Consider the following 6,064-nt stretch of genomic DNA (forward strand, 5'->3'; position numbering starts at 1 on the left):
TCCGGGGAGGTGGGATGTGGTGGGGGGAGGGTGTTAGTTTAGGGTTGAAGTTGACTGGAGGTGTTGTTTTAGTGCGGTTTTGAAGGAGGATAGAGATGCCCTTTCTTTTATACCTGTTGGGAGCGCATTCCATATTGATGTGGCATAGAAGGAGAATGAGTTAAGACCTTTGTTAGTTCGGAATCTGGGTTTAACGTGGTTAGTGGAGCTCCCCCTGGTGTTGTGGTTATGGCGGTCATTTACGTTAAGGAAGTAGTTTGACATGTACTTCGGTATCAGGGAGGTGTAGTGGATTTTATAGACTAGGCTCAGTGCAAGTTGTTTAACTCTGTCCTCCACCTTGAGCCAGCCCACTTTGGAGAAGTGGGTAGGAGTGAGGTGGGATCTGGGTTTAACGTGGTTAGTGGAGCTCCCCCTGGTGTTGTGGTTATGGCGGTCATTTACGTTAAGGAAGTAGTTTGACATGTACTTCGGTATCAGGGAGGTGTAGTGGATATTATAGACTAGGCTCAGTGCAAGTTGTTTTACTCTGTCCTCCACCTTGAGCCAGCCCACTTTGGAGAAGTGGGTAGGAGTGAGGTGGGATCTGGGGTGGAGGTCTAGAAGTAATCTGACTATCTTGTTCTGGGATGTTTGGAGTTTAGATTTGAGGGTTTTGGAGGTGCTGGGGTGTTTATATGTGCTATATAAATACAGTGGATTGGATGAAGTATTTCAAGACTCCACTACTAGTGACCATAACAAGGATTGAACAGAGGAAGTTGTGTATCAAACAAAACTATCGGACGTGTAATTATTATATTAATATTATTAAATCAATCAATCAAAGTTTACTTATATAGCCCCAAATCACAAGTGTCTCAAAGGTCTGCACAAGCCACAACGACATCCTGGGCTCGGATCCCACATCAGGGCAAGGAAAAACTCAACCCAATGGGATAACAATGAGAAACCTTGGCGAGGATACACCCCCATACCATCACACATGCTGGCTTTTACACTTTGCGCCTAGAACAGTCCAGATGGTTCTTTTCCTCTTTGGTCCGGAGGACACGACGTCCACAGTTTCCAAAAAACAATTTGAAATGTGGACTCGTCAGACCACAGACCACTTTTCCACTTTGCATCAGTCCATCTTAGATGAGCTCAGGCCCAGCGAAGCGTTTCTGGGTGTTGTTGATAAATGGCTTTGGTTTTACATAGTAGAGTTGTAACTTGCACTTACAGATGTAGCGACCAACTGTAGTTACTGACAGTGGGTTTCTGAAGTGTTCCTCAGCCCACGTGGTGATATCCTTTACACACCGATGTCGCTTTCTGATGCAGTACAGCCTGAGGGATCAAAGGTCACGGGCATTCAATGTTGGTTGCAGATTCCCTGAACCTTTTGATGATATTACGGAGCGTAGATGGTGAAATCCCTAAATTCCTTGCAATAGCTGCTTGAGAAATGTTGTTCTTAAACAATTTGCTCAGGCATTTGTTGACAAAGTGGTGACCCTCGCCCCATCCTTGTTTGTGAATGACTGAGCATTTCATGGAAGCTGCTTTTATACCCAATCATGGCACCCACCTGTTCCCAATTAGCCTGTTCACCTGTGGGATGTTCCAAATAAGTCTTTGATGAGCATTCCTCAACTTTCTCACTCTTTTTTGCCACATGTGCCAGCTTTTTTGAAACATGCTGCAGGCATCCAATTCCAAATGAGCTAATATTTGCAAAAAATACCAAAGTTTCTCAGTGTGAACATGAAATATCTTGTCTTTGCAGTCTATTCAATTGAGTAAAAGTTGAAAAGGATTTGTTGTATTCTCTTTTTATTTACCATTTACACAACGTGACAACTTCACTGCTTTTGGGGTTTGTATTTACATGTACATTTGGTACACTATAATAATAACAATATTGTGTTACAGACAAATGTTTGATGTTATCAAAATGTCAACAGACGCACACAAACACTTCGACATAATACAGGATGTACTTTATTTATACCACAATGTAGATGTGGTTGCAGTGCAGATAGAAAAACGCCACAAAAATGAAGGTTAAAGGCCTACTGAAAGCCACTACTACCGACCACGCAGTCTGATAGTTTATATATCAATGATGAAATCTTAACATTGCAACACATGCCAATACGGCCGGGTTAACTTATAAAGTGACATTTTAAAATTCCCGGGAAATATCCGGCTGAAACATCGCGGTATGATGACGTATGCGCGTGACGAAGTCCGAGTAACGGAAGTTATGGTACCCCGTAGAATCCTATACAAAAAGCTCTGTTTTCATTTCATAATTCCACAGTATTCTGGACATCTTTTGCAATTTGTTTAATGAACAATGAAGGCTGCAAAGAAGACAGTTGTAGGTGGGATCAGTGTATTAGCAGCGGACTACAGCAACACAACCAGGAGGACTTTGTTGGAGCGCTAGCCGCGCTAGCCGCCGACTTCACCTTGACTTCCTACGTCTCCGGGCCGCCAAACGCATCGGGTGAAGTCCTTCGTCCTTCTGCCGATCGCTGGAACGCAGGTGAGCACGGGTGTTGATGAGCAAATGAGGGCTGGCTGGCGTAGGTGGAGAGCTAATGTTTTTAGCATAGCTCTGTGCAGTCCGGTTGCTAAGTTAGCTTCAATGGCGTCGTTAGCACAGCATTGTTAACCTTCGCCAGCCTGGAAAGCATTAACCGTGTATTTACATGTCCACGGTTTAATAGTATTGTTGATTTTCTATCTATACTTCCAGTCAGGGGTTTATTTCTTTTGTTTCTATATGCAGTTAAAGCAAGATGCTATCACGTTAGCTCGTAGCTAAAGCATTTCGCCGATGTATTGTCGTGGAGATAAAAGGCACTGAATGTCCATTTTGCGTTCTCGACTCTCATTTTCAAGAGGATATAGTATCCCAGGTGGTGTAAAATACAAATCTGTGATCTACAATAGAAAAAGGAGAGAGTGTGGAATCCAATGAGCCAGCTTGTACCTAAGTTACGGTCAGAGTGAAAAAAGATACGTCCATCGCTGCCTCTCAAGTCCTTCACTGTAACGTTCCTCATCCACGAATCTTTCATCCTCGCTCAAATTAATGGGGTAATCGTCACTTTCTCGCTCCGAATCTCTCTCGCTGCATTGTAAACAACGGGGAATTGTGAGGAATACTAGCTCCTGTGACGTCACGCTACTTCCGCTACAGGCAAGGCTTTTTTTTATCAGCGAGCAAAAGTTGCGAACTTTATCGTCGATTTTCTCTACTAAATCCTTTCAGCAAAAATATGGCAATATCGCGAAATGATCAAGTATGACACATAGAATGGATCTGCTATTCCCGTTTAAATAAAAAAAAAAATCATTTCAGTAGGCCTTTAAAACATGAAAACAAGATAGATAACATCAAAGAACACAAATTACATTAAAAAAAAGCGCAGAGCTGACGCAACTTCAGCGGTGCCATTACTTCATACAGCTACAAATGTAAAACACGTTGAAACCCCCCCCCCCCAAAAAAAAATTGCAAATAATAATTTATATTATTGCACCCTGCTTAGAGAAAACACAAACTACATAGACCACGGTGGTCTCTGCACTGCTCTACGCCATCCTCTGCTGGGGCGGGGGCTTGCACGGGACAGGAACACACCCAACAAAGCAACCAAGAGAGCCGACTCCGTCCCAGGCTGCCCACTAGCCCAGCAGTGGCGCTCCTGCAACCAGCAGCCACTACGCATGTGCCATCTTAGAAAAACGATAAGCATAATAATATATATCAAGTATATTGTTATACATCAATGACGTGCTCGTAATAGTAGTAGTGTCTGTACTTTGTGGAGAATGCATATATGTTTAAGAGTTCTTTCTTTATTCATAGTCATGTTTGGAGCAGCTAGTACTTTTCCATTGTATACGCTGTGTACCAGTTTCTCTTTGTCTGCAGAGGTCTGTTTAGTGTTTTAGACTTTGCAATGTGAAGAGGATACATCCCCCTCCTTGCCTTATCAGTGTTGGGGAAAGGGGGGGGGGGGCATTCTCTTCTGGGGGGTGACTGCTTTCCTTTTCAAGAAGTAGTTTTTTTCCGTTTGAATGTTGGACCAATTTGAGATGTATTGGTCTGGGCTGGTCTCCTGAAGCTTCAGTAAAACTTGATAATATTCCTATTCTGTCCTGATGGTCCTTCTTACTCAGCATATATGTCATCGAAAGAACTTGGGATTGACCAGTGACTTTAATTCCCCGGGAGGAAAAGCTGGTCAACTTCCATGCTGTAAACAACTGAATTTGTTTGTGCTGTGTGTTTATATATTTGTTCATATAGACAGGTACATGTGTATACACTCACTGTATATAAAACACAACAAAAATGTAACAAACCGCAAAATAGGAAGGCAAATGGTAATAAACACCTACAATATGATATATCGTCACGTAATAATCTGCTTCCACATCTGTGTCTGACACGTGTGTTTGGGGCTGGCTGCTCTGAAAACAAGCCCCGCCCACTCTGCTTTGTTCCTGGTCCAAACTGCTATGACCTAGATCAGTGTTTTTCAACCTTTTTTGAGGCAAGGCACATTTTTGTCATAAAAAAAATCCGGAGGCACACCACCAGCAGAAAACTTAAAAAAATGAACTCCACCAAGTCGTCGTGTCTTATTTTGAGTGTGTTGGTGTCTTCCTGTGTGTAGTGCTTTAGTTCTTGTCTTGCTTATTTTGGTGGCCCTTCCTGTTTTGCCGGTGTTTTCCTGTAGTGGCTTCATGTCTTCCTTTGAGCGCTATTCCGCGCACCTGCTTTGTGTTAGCAAGCAAGGCTATTTACGTTGTTGCTATCCTTCTTTGTGTGGCCATTGTTGATTTTTATGTCACGTACGGATGTACTTTGTGGACACCGTAAGTTTTTGCTGTCGTCCAGCATTCTGTCTCTGTTTACTTTGTAGCCAGTTCAGTTTGACTTTTGTTTTGCATAGCCTTTTCCTTTCGTTCATTTTGGGTTTAAGCATTACATACCCTTTTTACCTGCACCCTGCCTCCCACTGTGGTCTGCATATCGGGATCACAACAAACCATCCTCGTCTCACCCGACACATTCCGACTTTTACAAAGCAATGCTGCCACCTACTGACATGGAGTATTACGTGGTTACCCTGCCGAGTTTTACACAGCGCAGACACTAAGCAACGGCACATTATTGGCAGATTATAATTATTGATTTGCCAAAAATATTTTTGGGATAAATTAGGTGAAGTTGCATAATTTCCCACGGCACACCAGACAATATCTCACGGCACACTAGTGTGCCGCGGCACAGTGGTTGAAAAACACTGACCTAGATTACCCTAATAACTCCTATAATACCAAAAAGCGCAGATTTCGACCATTGAAATACTTTGTATTGTTCCGGTCATTTAAAAACAACACCGCACATCATAATGGCGGCGACAGTTTTGATGTTAAAGGTCTAAAAAAATGATGTCGAACGTTCGGCGGGCTGGATTGAAAATCATAACGGGCCGTATTTTGCCCGGGTCCGTCTTAGACACGTAATAAATGTCACACCTGGGTGAAGTCTGGTCTGGGTTTCGTCTGGTTTCATGTTTTGTCATTTCCTGTTTTATTTTGAAATGCTGACTTTCCCTCTCATTTCTGGTCACTTGCCCTTCCTCCTGTTTCCCTGGTCTGACGTCTTTCCTGATTGCCTGATTGCGCCCACCTGCATCACCCTCCCTAATGCGAATGAGATGATAAGCATTGCGCAAGTCAAGCTTGGTGAAAACCTTTGCCTGCTGGAGCTGATCAAAGACTGATGACATTAATGGAAGGGGGTACCGATTCTTTATGGTTGTGTCGTTGAGAGGACTATAGTCTATACATGGTCGCAGGGTCCCGTCTTTCTTATTTACAAAGAATCTCCCGTGGATCAAAAGTACAAACAAAACGTGGCAATGGCTGAAGACAAGACTGTGGCAAGGAACGCTGGAGGTACGCACAAGACTCTGGCACAGGACAGAAGGAGGATGAGACATTTATACACATGAGGGAGGGTGACACAGGTGGGCGCAATCAGGCAATC

This window comes from Entelurus aequoreus, linkage group LG17 (genome assembly GCF_033978785.1).
Source record: "Entelurus aequoreus isolate RoL-2023_Sb linkage group LG17, RoL_Eaeq_v1.1, whole genome shotgun sequence".
Classification (NCBI taxonomy): domain Eukaryota; kingdom Metazoa; phylum Chordata; class Actinopteri; order Syngnathiformes; family Syngnathidae; genus Entelurus; species Entelurus aequoreus.